This window comes from Malaclemys terrapin, chromosome 1 (assembly GCF_027887155.1).
Source record: "Malaclemys terrapin pileata isolate rMalTer1 chromosome 1, rMalTer1.hap1, whole genome shotgun sequence".
Classification (NCBI taxonomy): Eukaryota; Metazoa; Chordata; order Testudines; family Emydidae; genus Malaclemys; species Malaclemys terrapin.
Genome location: NC_071505.1, coordinates 277,769,345 through 277,786,912, shown reverse-complemented (window position 1 = coordinate 277,786,912; position 17,568 = coordinate 277,769,345). Strand labels below are relative to the sequence as shown.

At 39.7% G+C, this 17,568-nt stretch overlaps 1 protein-coding gene across 2 annotated transcripts in view; it reads right to left on the bottom strand.

The window, feature by feature from the left end:
• Window positions 1–17,568, bottom strand: part of KLHL1 (kelch like family member 1) — a 400,838-nt gene that overhangs the window by 75,692 nt on the left and 307,578 nt on the right. The window lies entirely within an intron of this gene.

The following is a 17,568-nucleotide window of genomic DNA, read 5'->3' as shown; positions in this document are numbered from 1 at the left end:
TCCATTAATTTAAATATGCATATAGGCAAGGTTAATCTAAATCCAGATCACAAATATCTAAATGACAGATGGTTTTAAAGTAGTCCATAGGAAAGATACATAATGATTACTATAATCTGTACACCTTCAGTGTTTTATTTTCATACACATTCGCACATCTAACAATGCTTCATCTCTAATGATTAAGTATCCCTAGATAGAAAATCAGCATCATTACCCTCTTCAGTTAAGCTTCACTATCCTATTTTATTTGGACTGTAATAAAAGGTTACAATTCTTTGGAAAACAATTCTTTCAGGATTCATTCATTCTTTGGAACAGAAGAAGCAATAAGCAAAACAAAACAAAACCTTGTGGAAGCAGTAGTTTTGATAATTGAACTAAAACAGATGTGATTTAAATTCAATTTGTATCCAAGTTTAATAGAGCAATAATAATGTAGATGCTCAACTGGATATATTAAATCCCCTGTTAGTTTTCTGAAGCTATAAGAAATATGAACTAATTTCCACATTCAATTAACTCAGGTTGTTTTTTTTTTCTTCTGCAGACCTTAATTTAAAATTGTGAGTTGCATAAATAAATTAATCTAGAGATCAGAGAGAATTTTAATATAGTTGTTTGGTGATATTGCATGGAATATTAACATAACCCACATTGCTGACTGACGTTGTTACAAATTCTTGTGTTTGCATTACTAAGAAGTGTTTTACATGCTGCAGGTATTGATTTCATAACTGAAATGGCACTGTAATGTACAGGTTTTCTATCTGGCAGTTAAAAAATACAGTTGAGATGTTTTGCAATTTTGATGGCAGATCATACCCAGTAAATATTTTTACATTATGGTCAGTTGCATAGTTTCCTATTTTCTAATCTTGGCTAAGTTTTAAAGTTTGATACAATGTTTTATTTAAACTCTAATTTGAGTGTTTGATCCTGCAAGTGTTTCATGAATGGTTGCCTGACATTTTTCAAGCAAATTCATACAGAAGCTAGCCATAGCTAGGCCAGCCATAAACTCATCTGATTGAAGCTAATATCCTAGACCCAAAATAATCTGGAGTTAGGCCAGGATATGGGATGGAAACAGCTTTAGTTGCACCTATGGATGATCTCCAGCTCTAAATGGGTTTGGATAGACATCCATTCTCATCCTCCTGGATCTCTCTCTACAGCATTTGACATTGCTGACCTCGAGACACTGCTGTCCCACCTGAGAGAGGTGGCAGTGGTCAGGAGAATGTATTAAAAATGGTTTACATCCTTCCTGGAGAGACACAGTCTCAGAGAAGTGATGGAGAACTGCACTTCTGCCACTAGCCTGCTTCCTGTGGAGTCCCACAAGAATCAATTCTCTCTCTTGTCCTATTCAACACTAACATGCAGCTACTAGGTGAACTGGTCAGATGACATTGTCTCAAGTGCCAGGAATATGCAAATGACACACTGCTCTTTCTATCCTTCATGATATATGTCCATACCACTATTATCAAGATGGCTGGGTGCTTGGATGAGGTCTTCTCATGGACAAAGGACAGATGGTTGAAGTTGAACCTGAGTACGATAGAGGTTTTGCTGATAGGCAGAGGAAAACTCTTTGTGAAATGTGCAGCTATGGTGCAGTCTGCTCTGGTTGAAGGTACACACCTAATTGTCAATTCAGTCCATAATTTAGCGATGCGCCTAGACTTCTCACTGATGCTAAGCTCCCACATTGTAGCATTTGTGAGTAATGCTTTCTGCCATGTTCGCAGTCTCTGTCCCATCCTGGCACACGATGTCCTGGTCTTCGATATAAAGCAGGGGTTACCAAAATTGGTTCACGGCTTGTTCAGGGTAAGCCCTTGGCGGGCCACGAGACACTTTGTTTACCTGAACATCCACAGGTACGGCTGGTTGCAGCTCCCAGTGGCTCCAGTTTGCCATTCCAGGCCAATGGGAGTTGCGGGAACTGGCGCAGGCCAGGCCACTGCTTCCCGCAGCTCCCATTGGCTGGGAACTTACCCTGAACAAGCTGCAAACCACGTTTGGGAACCCCTGATATAAAGGCATTTGCAATGCAGCACAATCCGGGCATGAAGCCATCAGCTCTTAGGAAACTCCAACTACTAGAGAATGCTGTAGCATTTCTCCTCAGTAACACAACTACTGTGAGCACCTCAAACCTGTCCTCCACTCTCTTCACTGACTTCCCATATAGAACATCAAGTCAAGTTCAAGGTCTCAATCCTTATTTTCAGGGCACTCAGTGTCCTGGGATCAGCATATCTACATAATCATTTAGCACCTCAGGTTGATGACCATGGTTGACAGCTCTGCTCCTCTGCCACAATGGCACTCTGTGGCATAAACGTAATGATTATTTATGCAAGAGATGGAGCTTTCATGAGAGTGGGTCTGAGACTGTGGAATTAACTCCCCTAGGAATGAAGGATCATCACAAACATCACCACTTTCCATTCCAAGTAAAAGGTGAATTTCTTTGACCTTGAAAAAGGTCATTAGAGTGTGTACATATGCCAAAACAAAATACAAAACTGAACACAGTTTTTTTCCCACTGGGGAAAGGATGAGAGCAAGAATGAACCACATGTCATGGTAGTTGATGAACTACTGGAAAGGTTCTCAGATACTACAGGATCACCCACTGCCAGACAGCAATGAGAAGATTATCTTAATCATTTTAGTCTGAATGAAAGTGGGGCAGGCAGGAATGGGACAGAAGAAACTGTTACTTAGTCCTGCTGAAAGTAAATTCAATACTGATAGTTTTTAGCATGCGTGTACAAGGCTTTGAGAATTTTTGTGCATGGACTTGATGTGCTTTACAAGCAAGTGTGGGCAACAAAATATTTTTTGCCATAGTAAGTTTTTCTAATATAGACAAGGCCAATGGAAATTATATGCAGAGTGCTTGAAGCTTGCATTGGGAATAAGGAGAGAGGCTATTAGCTAGCTAAGTGGGGAGGTGGTCACTCTGTGTGGCTTTGCAGAGAGTGGCAGAAGAGGGCAGCGGAGGGGGTTCTTGGGGAAAATTCCCTGGCTCTGAAGACGACCAAGAGCACCCAAGACTCATCACTTGACTGGAACTTTGCCCAGAACTCCTGAACTCTATGTGCAGACACATTGCTAGGTGTCTGCCCTTTCAGACTGTGGTACAACTGGGACCTGTGGAGCCTTGTGTTGAATGCAACCCTGTTTTATTGCACCACCTATCTTCCCCCCTGTTGTTTTTCTCCTTTTATCCCTCCGTAAATAAATATTTCCCTTTCTCATATTCATTGTACTCTCCCGGTGTGTGTGTTCACTCTGAGGGGCTTGGAATAGGTGCCCCTAGGGTGGAAGAGATTTTCCCTGCAGTGTTCCTGTGTGTGTCTTCTCTTGGCCAGAGCTGCCTGCAGAGCAGACTTTATCTTGGCCATGAAGGTGCTAAAGTTACAGATGTTTATGCTGTTCCTGATTCCTATTCAAGTTAACTAGTATTGGTAGAGCTCAGATGCACAATAGAATGGAGAACACCTTTCACATCCAGCTTGCTAGAAAACACAACAAATTCCCTGGAGGATGATCTTGGGAAGCTAAACATGCATTCCTCCAAATTAAGTTACTGCAACTTACTCACTATATCTAGGCATAAAACTAGAAGCAATGCAGAAAGCTCTGAGTTTGTTCATAATGTTGCAGCCCAACTCAAATTGGATGAAACATCACAAGCATATTACTTATATGTTGCAATCCCTCCATTGGCTCACAGTCTATTTTGGTTGCTAGCTCAAGTTCAATTGATAGGAAAAAAACTGCATCTCTAAGAAAGCTATCTCCCTATAGCCAGAATGATAGGGCTATAAGGAAAAAGGGAGGAGAGAAAATGAAGTATAGGTATATATCTCAAGCAAAGCCTTTTGTACCTGGGAAGGGAAAAGAGCTAAGTTTCCAGGTTTACAAAGGACCTCACCAAAGGACCTCGCCAAGATCTAATTTCCTTCGAAGCACCAATATACTATGGCAGTGGCTCCTATAGGCCAAATCTTCAGACCAATAAATATACTGCATTATTGATTTTTTTCTCTTACTGTTCAGACATTTTTTAAGGTTTACTCTGCAAATATTTTAGAAACCAATAGTTTTTATCATATTTCAAGTGACAACACAACAAAAATGTTGAGTGGAATTTATAATTCTGGCAAAATTAAGCAAACACAGAACAGAACTCTTAATGTATCATTGTGCTAATTACACACTGCAGCTCTGTGAAGTGAACTGTGGGCAACATTTTGTATTTAAAACCTCCAAAATATAATCTTTCTATGAAAATCTTAGCTTGAGTTCTCATTAGCTTGATGATTGGAGTTTTAAAATTAATTATTTGTGCTTAATTTCTCCAAACTGCTACTATGCAGACTACTACTTTATTGAATAGAAATGATTGGTGTCTCTAAAAATGTTTCTGGATATAATAGGAAACAAACCTTCTTATGTCCCTAACTCTTCTCGCTCTCCTCTCAGTTAATCCTCATTGTGCAGATATGTACAGATCCTCTTTCCGTCAACACTCTCTGCTCTTGACATCCTTATTTTTACTCATTTTCTCATGTTCCTCACCAATGCTCATGGCCACACCATTGAACTCATCATGAGCAATGCCCTTTCTGCCTGATCTCATCTAGACCAGCCATGTATTAATTACATTTGAACAATTTTGCTGTTGACCACCCCTTTGAAAACCTACTATCTCCTCTAAACCTACTATTCAGATTCTCAAGGATGATTTACTTTCTCAGTTCCCCCTTTCTGTCAGTGCTTTGCACTGATAGCCTAACATGCAATGCCCTTAAACAACTTGCTTCATGGTAGGGGCAATGCAACTTGTTAAATTCACATATACCAAACTGCATGCTACATATTTGAAAAGTACTGTCCCAGGATATTAGGGCTTTAGATGGAAGACTCTGCCTTTCAGTAGTACTTTCTATTATGTTTTATTTTACATGAATTGACAAAATAACACAAAAGTTTTATCTTATGTAATTACTCTTTTGTAGTATTTCTATGCCTCAGTTAGCCTTCTGTAAGATGTTGCTATTATTCCCTCCCCCCTTATTACAAAGGGGAACTCCTATTAATGTCAGTGGGTCAATGGGACAAACATAGAGTGAATATGACTAAAGTATGCCTTTGTTGCTGGTAAATATCATGGTGAGCAAGGTAAGACAGAGTTACCTTAAAATGAACTTTTGTATAAGCTTTACCTTTGATGGAAATTTCAGCTCTTTACTGCTAGTAATATTTTGATAGCTGTAGACTGGTTTTCTCTCAGGCATTTTTAAATTATTTTATTTTTTGAAGAAATGCCCCCCTCCCTTTGTGCTGTCATGCCAGCTGCCAAGCCTGCTCGCTAGAAACTGTTAAAATATTTACATGACCTGCAATGAAGGCAGTGTGCAGATTCCTTAAAGCAGCTGTTATGATGATTGGAAGGTGGTAGGAGACTGGAAACAGACAGAGTACAATAGGGACTTTATCCAGTATCTCTCCAGTAAGAGTTTTCATCCAAATCACTGGAGAAATCATAATTATCTCTCTATAACTTCCAACAATAGAAAAGTTTTCTGCTGCATGAGTTTATCACAGAGATATTTTTTCACACAAGTCTAATTTTCACTGTGAACCTAATTAATATAGTCACACGTACAAGTGCTGGCACGCTTGGAGGCAGAGCAAACATATTTGCACCCTCTCCCAGAGGTGACACATTGGAGGGGAGCACATGGGGTCATGTGCCCCCCCAATTTTTTGGCTGCATCCCCCCCCAACTGGGACAGACTGCGTGGCCCTCTGAGGTGAATCAGGGGGTGGAGGTTGCGCTCCCTTCCTGAGCCCCACCACGCGAGGCTGACCCCACTGAGCGGGCCTGGCCCCAGAGATGACTTCTGTATTTGGGGGACATCGGGCTTAATAAAAATGTTTGTGGGCAGAGAATATGGAAGTTAGACACACAAGTGTGTGTACGGGAAGAGGTTGTACATTCACCCAATCACAGAACAGAGATAATGTGGTGTGATTTATCTGACCATTCATTACTAAATAACACATCTTGATTTTTGAATTTTGGACAATCCAGAATGCAAACATTATGACAAGGTATCTGTTGAATAAATTTGAGGAAATTATGATCTGCCTGTCAATAGCCCACAAACAGAAAAGCATGGCTCCATTTGCTGAATAAGTTATTCACTCAACTCTATTTAAAATCAGAAGTTAGAAGTGGAATAGACATATCGAGTTATCATGTTTATCCCCTATGTAGTCCACTAGCATTGCCCTCATCCCGCCAATCTCAAATTTGATCCACTGACTTTTTCCTGGTGGTCCTCAGCACAAAACACATTTTGGGGGATTGAGTATTTAGGAGTGCAGGTCCTTAGAGGCATCTATCTTGTATGAAGTTGTGCACTTAATGAAAGAGCTGGAAAACCACTGCTGTAAACAATGTGTTGTGAGGGACAAATCTCATATCGTTCAATTCAGATATTAATCCAAACTTCTTTGTTTTACAGGATCATACTAGAAATTTCATAACAACAAGATTTGTGGTGCTTCCTGCCTGGTCAGAAATACTGCAAGAACAATTTTTCTCCCACAATTATTTTGTCATTTCTGTTTCTGGTTCCAGCCACAGCCTGGAACTCAGAGGGGAAAAAATGGAAAATAGAGTGAAATAAAAAGAAAATGTTAATCAATCATTTTCAAACGTCAGAAAAGCTTTATAGCAGCAGAACTGGACAAATTGAATTTTTTGGTTTGGTGTCCAAAAGCAAAACATTTCATTTCAGCTCCAATGAAAGGAAACATTTTATTTCTGTTTTGGGTGTTTTATTACCTTTAAAAAAAATCTAGCTAAATTTCTAAACAGAACATCATCTTAGAAGCAAAAAGCTGGGAGGCCCCCAGAGAACAAGAGAAGGAATTTTATTGGTCTTCAGCAGGGACGGCAGCAGAGTCTGTTCTCTGAGCGATCCTATCCCCCATATAATCCTCCCACGGTGTCTATCTGCAGCTTATCGGCCAGGGGCTTCCCCTCCAGCTTCTGGGCAATGGTGTCCCCACTCAGGGCAGCGGTGTCACTCCTGCCACGGGGCTGGCACCATGCTGGGGGCAGTTTGGGGCCAAGCTTTCCCTTTGCTCCTGGTCCTGGGCTGCAGCAGCTGCTCTCCTTTGAGCCCCCAGGGTCCTGCCTGGAGTTCCCAGAGAGGCTCTGGCCACCCAACCCTTGTGAGGAAGTTTCAGTAGCCTTTAGATGCCCTTCCCCCTTTCCCAGGAGTTTGCCTGGATGCACTCCAAGTGGCACTTGGGGATGCAGGAGAGCAGGAGCTCCCAGCTAGGGGAGGGAGCTGCTGGAGACCTGGCTGACTCTTATTTTAAGCATGTGAAGAATCAGATTGAATGTCCATTAAGCAGAGTCACACAGCGATTTTCTGCAGTCCACAGCATATTCCCCAAAGTCACTCTCTAGTTTGACATTTTTTTAGTATTCATAATTCACTAAGGTTTCCATAATTATCATTCTTTGTGGACTTCCATTCTAGTTTATGAAATAACCACAGTGACTGACCAGTAATATTTCCTGTTGAGCACTTTTAACTGCACTCTGCTAATGATGCTCTCCCTAATGATGCTACTGTAAATGAACCATCCTTTGCAAAACAATGCCGCATTTAAAGATATATCTAAACAATTGTAAGAAGGGATACTTGCATAATTTAGAAAACTGAAAACCTCCTGACTATGTTCATAGTCTGCTTGCTGTAGTGTCATCTCCAAATGCATGCACTGAGGTAGCCAAGAGCTAAGCAATGAGCTATCTGTTCAAGCTCAGTATCTCAAAAGATAACAAAATTGCTGCTATTATTGTTTATATAGCTAGGTGCTTTACACACACACATGAAAAGAAAATTTCTGCCCTAGATTTGGATTTATCTATAATTTGCCATCTGGACGGTGGATAAAAAAAATTTCCCAAATTTGGGTCTTTTCAGTTTGCCAATGATCTGTTATAACATAATTTAAGGAATTACATTTTGGTGCTTTGTAAATCATTTGAAAGTCCTTTCATTTTAAAGTGTTTAGAGGGTACTACATGATGGTTTTACTCTGTACTTGTAAGGCCTTAGGTTAACACTGGTTTGAACATTTCTTAAAAATATACTAAAATAAAATTTCCATCGCCACCATATGGGATGTTTCACAGTTACTGACCCACAGCTGTATGGCAGTTTTTAAAGTGATGCAAATCCCTGTGGTTTGATTAATTACTGGACTCAGAACTCCACATTAATATGCCTTTGCCAAACATGGCTACCTCTCTCTCTCCCCATCTGTTTCCCTACATGCTCTGCTTCGCTAAGCTCCTCTCAGCCTCTTTGCAATTACTGTTTGCTCACAAAAAAGCTGATCTCTCCACCACTACAAAGAGTAAATTATTTTGGAACTAAATAACATTTCCCCCAAAAAGCTCTTTTCCATCTCTCTTTGATAACAGCAGCACTGACCACCATTCAGCTTTTTAATAAATTTACAGAAGAATTTGAGGAGGGAAGAAAATAGTGGTTAGAGAAAGGAGATGAGAGAGCAGAGAAAGGGAAGCAAAAGGGAGCAAGGAAGGCATCAGAGAGTAAATGGGGGAGAGGAAAAAACGTGGGGCTGGCAGGTATTGGGGCTATAGTAGGGATTGCGTGAAAGGAAAATTATTATAACCTGAGGCTGACCCCTGTTAACTTGGTAATAACCGTATTTTATTGGAGGAGGAGCTTAAGGATGCTCAAGTAGTTAGGGGGTTAGCCTGGATTTGGGAGACCCGGGTTCAAATCCCTACTATGCCACAGACGTTCTGTGTGACCCTAGACAAGTAAGTTAATCTCTCTGTGCCTCAGCTTTCTTATCTGTAAAATGGGGATAATAGTACTTCTCTGCCTCCTGAGGGTGCTATGAGGATAAATGCATTAAAGATTGTGAGGACCTCAGATACCATGATGAGGGCAATAAGACATGGATTAGCCTTGAGATTCATTTTCCTATAAGCACCTCAGCTTTCTGCCATTGAGTTTAGATGGCTCAGGATAATGTTGCAGCTTCATAGAGGAAGTACTCTTCAGTTATCATCTCAATAAATATATATGGGCAAGAATTTTGAAGATAGGGATCTGGCCCATTATGTGCATTTTTCTAAGCACAGTAAGTGTTCTCAGCAGTGTTAACTTTTGTAGGCAGAAAGAAAAATAAAATAATAATCTGAAATATTAAGGAAAGAAGTCTGATACTATTCTCTCAACTTCCAGCCATACATTATCATGTAAAGAATATGGAAAAATATTTTACTTTCTGCTTACAATACTGTTAAACTATTGAACACACAAAAACCTATCACAAAAAAAGAAAAGAAAAAAAAAAACAACTCTAGACAATCAGAAAACCTCTAAATTCCAGCGAAATCCCAAAGTTATTGAAGGCTGTACTGATGTTAACTACCTTTTTGGGGTAAATTACAAAACAAATAATACATGGAACCATAAATGAAAGGACTTCTTATATTTCATGTTCCCAGTAAACAGTCTATGAGTGTAAATCCAAAGTTTATGACATTTTCACAAAGAAGTATTGTATCCACATTAAAAAAAAAAAAACGCTGGCAAGAGAAAACGTTTGTAAACTGATTTGTTTCAACCTGTTATATTTTTAAAGGCTGTAGATACAAATAAACTGTGCTTGCTCAATATTTATTATTGTTTTTCTTGCCTTAAAATGAGAACAGCAGAGACCTCAATAAATAGATGGAACATGAGTCTAGCTACTGTAGCTTCTGTAAATCCTGCTCTTTAACAGGATCCATTGTGAATTGGTTCCTGGACCTAAGCTATTTAACACTTTTATCAGTCATAAGGAAGAAAACATAAAATCATCATGGCAACTTTTCAGATGACACAAAGATTGCGGGAGTGCGAAATAATGAAGAGGATACTGATATAGAGCATCCTGGATCAATTAGTAAGCAAAGGATATGTAACAAGCCTTGTGGATAGGGGGAAGTGGTAGATGTGGTATATCTTGATTTTAGTAATGTTTTTGTTACTGTCCCATATGACCTTCTCATAAATAAACTAGGGAAATGCAACCTAAATGGAGCTACTATAAGGTGGGTGCAAAACTGGTTGGAAAACCATTCCCAGAGAGTAGTTATCAGTAGTTCACAGACATGCTGGAAGGGCATAACGAGTGGGGTCCCACAGGGATCAGTTTTGGGTTCTGTTCTGTACAATATCTTCATCAATGATTTAGATAATAGCATACAGAGTACACTTATAAAGTTTGTGGATGATACCAAGCTGGGAGGGGTTGCAAGTGCTTTGGAGGATAGGATTAAAATTCAAAATGATCTGGACAAACCGGAGAAATGGTCTGAAGTAAACAGGATGAAATTCAATAAGGACAAATGCAAAGTACTCCACTTAGGAAGGAACAGTAAGTTGCACACATACAAAATGGGAAATGACTGCCTAGGAAGAAGTACTGCTTCTGCATCTGGGGGTTATACTGGACCACAAGCTAAATATGAGTCAACAGCGTAACGCTGTTGCAGAAAAAGCAAACATCATTCTGGGATGTATTAGCAGGAGTGTTGTAAGCAAGACACGAGAAGTAATTCTTCCGCTGTACTCCGCTCTGATTAGGCCTCAACTGGAGTATTGTGTCTAGTTCTTGGTGCCACATTTCAGGAAGATATGGAAAAATTGGAGAAAGTCCAAAGAAGAGCAACACAAACTATTAAAGGTCTAGAAAACATGACCTATGAGGGAAAATTGAAAAAAAAATGGGTTTGTTTAGTCTGGAAAAGAGAAGACTAAGAGGGGACTGTGAACTTGTGCAGTCTATATGGTTTTATAAAAACATGATAATAAATGAATATAATGTAACTGGAATAGTTTTATAAAAACATGATAAGTGAATATAATGTAACTGGAATATGCTTCATGCAAAAGGGCTCTTGTAAGGTATCATTACAAAGCTTATAATCTACTGAGTGTGATCATCCTATTTGTATAAATGTACCACTCTTATATCTAAAACTAGAAATATAAAATATAACTCTGAGGGCCATTAATGGTGGTTTGGAAGCTTGATGACTCCCATTACCAGGACCATTGTCTACAGATGGCTGTGTTTACCTGTGAGTTTTCCTGTATATGTGTGTGCTAGCAAGTGGGTAATGAACTCTTGTAGTGACATGTGATCATGTCACCTGACCTGGAATCCATCTTTAACCTGGTGCTTTTCCAGTGGGGGGGGAACCCAGAGGGACAAAGGGTTCCCGCCTTATGCAAAAGATATCTAAAGGGGTGGATCAGAACAAAGGGAGAGAGAGGAGCCATCATGAAGAATCCCCTAGCTACCACCTAAGCTGGAACAAGAGCTGTACCAGGGGAAAGAATTGTGCCCAGGCGTAGAAGGTGTCCAGTCTGAGAAAAAACTTACTGCAGCATCTCTGAGGGTGAGATTATCTGTATTTAGTTTAATTAGATGTAGATTTGCGCATTTTATTTTATTTTGCTTGGTGACTTACTTTGTTCTGTCTGTTACTACTTGGAACCACTTAAATCCTACTTTCTGTATTTAATAAAATCACTTTTTTCCTTATTAATTAACTCTGAGTATGTATTAATACCTGGGGGAGCAAACAACTGTGCATATCTCTCTATCAGTGTTATAGAGGGCAAACAATTTATGAGTTTACTCTGTATAAACTTTATACAGGGTAAAATGGATTTATTTAGGTTTAGACCCCATTGGGAGTTGGGCATCTGAGTGCTAAAGACAAGCACACCTCTGTGAGCCGTTTTCAGGTAAACCTGTAGCTTTGGGGTGAGTAATTCAGACTCTGGGTCTGTGTTGGAGCAGACGGGAGTGTCTGACTCAGGAAGACAGGATGCTGGAGTCCTGAGCTGGCAGGGAAAGCAGGGGGTAGAAGTAGTCTTGGCACATCGTGTGGCAACTCCCAAGGGGGTTTCTGTGATCTAACCCGTCACAGGGACATGATAACAGTTTTCAAGTATGTAAACGGTTGTTACAAGGAGGAGGAATAACAATTATTTTTCTTAACCTCTGATGATAGGACAAGAAGCAATGGGTTTAAATTGCAGCAAGGGAGGTTTAGGTTGGACATTCAGATGAACTTCCCAACTGTCAGGGTGGTTAAGCACTGGAATAAATTGCCTAGGGAGGTTGTGGAATATCCATCATTGGAGATTTTTAAGAACAGGTTAGACAAACACTTTTCAGGAATGGTCTAGATAATTAGTCCAGGGTGCTGGGGACTGGACTAGATGCCCTCTTGAGGTCCCTTCCAGTTCTATGATTCTATGATTCTATGTATTTTAATATGGCCAATGTAAGATCATACATATAGAACAAGGAATGTAGGCCACCCTTACAGAGTGGGGGACTCTATCTTGGGAATCAGTGACTGAAAAAGACTAGGGAGTTCTGATGGATAATCAACTGAACATGAGTTCCTAGTGCAACACTGTGGCCAAAAGGGCTAATGTAAAAACGGGGGAATCACGAACAAGAATAGGGCATTTATATTATCTTTTTATTTGGTAATGAAGCCAGTACTACTGGAAAACTGCATCCAGTTCCGGTCTCCACAATTCAAGAAGGTTATTGACAAATTGGTTAGGGTTCAGGGACAAGCGATTATAGATTAAAGTAGTTCAATATATTTAGTTTAATAAAAGAGAAGGATAAGGGGTGACTTGATTACAGAACAAAAGTTTGATAAAGGGCTCTTCAATCTAGCAGAGAAAGGTATCACGTGATCTAATGGCTGGAAGTTGAAGGGTTTTGGTGGATTCTCCATCTCTGGCAATTTTTTAAATCAAGATTGGATGTTTTTCCTAAAAGATGTGCTGCAATTGAAACAGGAATTAATTCAGAGAAGACCTCTGGCCTCTCTTATGCAGGAGATCAGTGTAGATGATCACAATCATCCCATCTGATGTTATAATCTCTTCTTTTAAAAAAAAATAAAACTGTATTGATATACTCTTGTACACTTAGCATAGGTATCTTATATGTAGTGTGTCTGATTGAGCATGAAAGACATGGTACACAACATTGTACAACAGCCAGTGGAATCTGTGTACACTTTGCACTGTTCTCTGAAGCTGAAAGCACAATAAGTTCTCATACTACAATACACGTTGAGTTCTAAATATAAGACAATATATTAAAAATAAATATTTTTAAAAGGAACAACCCCATACTTATCTCATGTGAATTCTCCCTCATAACCTCTGTATACTTCCTAAAATTCATAAGGGGTTGTGAAATATTTTCTACACTAGTTCACTCACACCTGGAAATGTTTTAGGACTGGCTGCATGGGGGATAGAGATAGAAATTCATCAGATTATCTTTCTGACTCATCTTATTCATAGATTCATAGATTATAGGACTGGAAGGGACCTCGAGAGGTCATCGAGTCCAGTCCCCTGCCCGCATGGCAGGACCAAATACTGCCTAGACCATCCCTAATAGACATTTATCTAACCTACTCTTAAATATCTCCAGAGACGGAGATTCCACAACCTCCCTAGGCAATTTGTTCCACTGTTTAACCACCCTGACAGTTAGGAACTTTTTCCTAATGTCCAATCTAGACCTCCCTTGCTGCAGTTTAAACCCATTGTTTCTGGTTCTATCCTTAGAGGCTAAGGTGAACAAGTTCTCTCCCTCCTCCTTATGACACCCTTTTATATACCTGATAACTGCTATCATGTCCCCTCTCAGTCTTCTCTTTTCCAAACTAAACAAACCCAATTCTTTCAGCCTTCCTTCATAGGTCATGTTCTCAAGACCTTTAATCATTCTTGTTGCTCTTCTTTGGACCCTTTCCAGTTTCTCCACATCTTTTTTAAAATGCGGCGCCCAGAACTGGACACAATACTCCAGCTGAGGCCTAACCAGAGCAGAGTAGAGCGGAAGAATGACTTCTCGTGTCTTGCTCAGAACACACCTGTTAATGCATCCCAGAATCATGTTTGCTTTTTTTGCAACAGCATCACACTGTTGACTCATATTTAGCTTGTGGTCCACTATAACCCCTAGATCCCTTTCTGCCGTACTCCTTCCTAGACCGTCTTTTCCCATTCTGTATGTGTGAAATTGATTTTTCCTTCCTAAGTGGAGCACTTTGCATTTGTCTTTGTTAAACTTCATCCTGTTTAACTCAGACCATTTCTCCAATTTGTCCAGATCATTTTGAATTATGACCCTGTCCTCCAAAGTAGTTGCAATCCCTCCCAGTTTGGTATCATCCGCAAACTTAATAAGCGTACTTTCTATGCCAATATCTAAGTCGTTGATGAAGATATTGAACAGAGCCGGTCCCAAAACAGACCCCTGCGGTACCCCACTCGTTACGCCTTTCCAGCAGGATTGGGAACCATTAATAACAACTCTCTGAGTACGATTATCCAGCCAGTTATGCACCCACCTTATAGTAGCCCCATCTAATTTGTATTTGCCTAGTTTATCGATAAGAATATCATGCGAGACCATATCAAATGCCTTACTAAAGTCTAGGTATACCACATCTACCGCTTCACCCTTATCCACAAGGCTCGTTATCCTATCAAAGAACTATCCTATCTTTTGGACTACATCTTCCCATTCTGAGTGTCCCTCCACTGGACTCCATTTGCTCCTGCTTCAAACATAAGATTCTTGTCTTTACCTTGAAAGAACTTCATAATTTAACTCTGTCCTATCTAGCTGATCTCATAACGTACTGTGAAGTCAAATCCAACCTTTGCTCTGCCCATGTTACCAGCCTTCACTGCCCACCAGTCAGCTTCAATCTTAAATACCTTCTCGTTTTCCTCCTGCACTACCCCCTGGGTCTGGGAAAAACTCCCTGCTACAATCTGTACAGGCACTATCTTCAAACCTTCAGTAAAACTCACCTTCATTGTCATGACTACAAAGATTTGCCTACTGAGCTAGGCAAGTAGTGATCTGTATGTGTCTCTCCTCCCATTCCTTCCTTCCTTTTTCTACCCACTTATTCTTACTAACTTCTCTATTCCTGTCAATACTCGTCTTACCCATACAATTAAAAATAAATCCATATATAAAAACAACAGAATGCAAGAACCAAACATGTAATTAACAAAACTGTGCCAGACATTAACCATATTAATTTACCTGTGTGTTATATCACTGCCCCTTATCCTTTTTCAGTTTTGTATCTTTTAGCTAGTAAGGGGCAGGGATTATCTCTTATATGTGTTTGTAGAGAACCCAGCAGAGTGGGGCCATCATCCCAATTGACACCATTGGGTGCTGCCATCTATCATTAATATAGTATAAATGTTTACTAATAATAATATTAAAAAAAAGACACTGGGCCAATTTTTGCTCTCAAACTTGTGCAAAACTACTAACTTCAAAATAATTTGATATAAAAAAAAATCTGGACCAATACATTTATAATTAATGTTCTTTTTTTCAGGGTTTATTAATTTCATTTGGGGAACTTTATCTGTAACACTTTTTGAATTTTATGTAGATGTCCAAAAATTGGGGGCTCTCTTTCATTTCTCTTCATTGTTTACTGAGTAATATGGATTGTATACATGACTCATTACCACAGTATATATTGTGTAATGATTAATTTCTTTGTAATGTCCCTTAGTACATAGTGCTGTTGTAATCAGAACTACATTAAAGCACACTAGGGAACATCTAGTGTAAACCAGAAATGTGCAACACATTCATGTGCTTTAGAAATCTCACACCTCCATAGTCCATATTACTTCTCCATGTACAAGTCCTTAGATACAAGTTACCATTTCTGGTGTTTTACTGTTTTTTATTAGATAAACATCAATTTAAAAAAAAATATTGGGGATATTTTATTGGTATGAATATCAAATCAAAACCCTTTTTATAATACAGCCATTGATAATATGTATGACCAATATCATGGATTTTAGTAGTAGTACCTTTCCCAGTTCACAATAGCCAAACATAGAATTTATGTGTGTGACCTTGCTGTCTCCTTAGGGCCCAGGTACTTAGGTGCCTAACTCCTATTGATCTGGGCCTCTAGACCGCTGATAGGCCAAAGGGAAGTGCACTGGGGTTTATGGATAAAAATCTCCCTCTTTTGGAGATAGGCACCTAAGCCAGGCAGCCTGTTGCCAGTCCTTTCTCACAAAAAATCAGAGGGACACCCCATTATAGCCAAAAGCCCAATGGTTAGGACAGTCATCTAAGAGGTGGGAGACCTTGGTTTAAATCCCTGCTACAAATGAGGGATCTGAATGCAGGTCTTCTCCTTCTGAGGCCAGTGCCCCAACCACTAAGCCAATACTCACAGATACAGCCAGCTCCCCCTGAAAAATTACTATCTGTCTTTTGTGTGGGGCCTGAGCCTATATGCATGTTCTGAGAAGGCCTACAAGATTGGGCACCCCTGGGAACATAGGCAGGGGAATGCCCACTTTGAGAATCCTGCTTCAGGGGTGGGACTTTGGCTTCAGGAAGGTCTCTGAAAAGCTCATTAGCTGTGGGGATAGTGTCAGAGCTGACATTGCTTTACACAAGCCTACCAGTTGAAACTTAGGTGTCAGGGGGATTTTGTAGGCACTTAGAGGGTGAGGCAGCTGCTGAGCAGTAGTTTTGAGAATGTCAGTGGTGCCCAGATGTTGGGAGTAGAGGCCTAACTGCTTCTTTAGGCACCTAAGTACCCTTGTGGCTATAGGCCAAGCTGGAAGACATGGGTAAAAACAGAAGGGAAATTTATTATCCATTTTTTATCTACAGAAAAAGTGCTGACTATGGACTGACTTTGCCAAATGATAGATTGATAGCTCCATGAACAAGGCAGAAAGAACACAAAATATTACACATTACATACAAGACTGCTAGTACATAATAGTTGATGTAACTGTATCATTGTACATTTTACAGTTGCTTCCAGATTCATGGTATGTAAAAGTAAAATTAATGTCTTCATAGGCAGTCTAAAGAATTTGAATGTGTATATAGAGCTCTGGCATGAGAAAAAAAGTATCAATTACATAATATTTGGAAGGATAATCTTATGTATTTGGGCAATCTGTTAGTTTGGGAACTAAAAGTTGTCACCCGATTAAATTAAGATAATGCAGTTATACAATCAAACGTGTCAAGTACTTAACATATCTGTTCAAGCTATCAACCCCTACCCCAGAAAAAATACACACAGTCGTACAATTTAGTACAGACAACATATTTACATGGTGAAAAAAAAGGACTAGTATTCATCTTGGCACAGCTATCAGAGGGAACTCCATTTCTGTTGAGAATGTGATGTCTTAGTTTTTTTAGACAGAATCTCCAGAAATGCCACTTGGTGCTATGATCCTGTTGGATCTCACAAGCTAAGCTCGGCTTGTATTTGATAGGAAATCTCTAAACTATCCCAAAGTTACTGCAGGAAGTAGTGCTGGGGATTCAGTAAGTGAC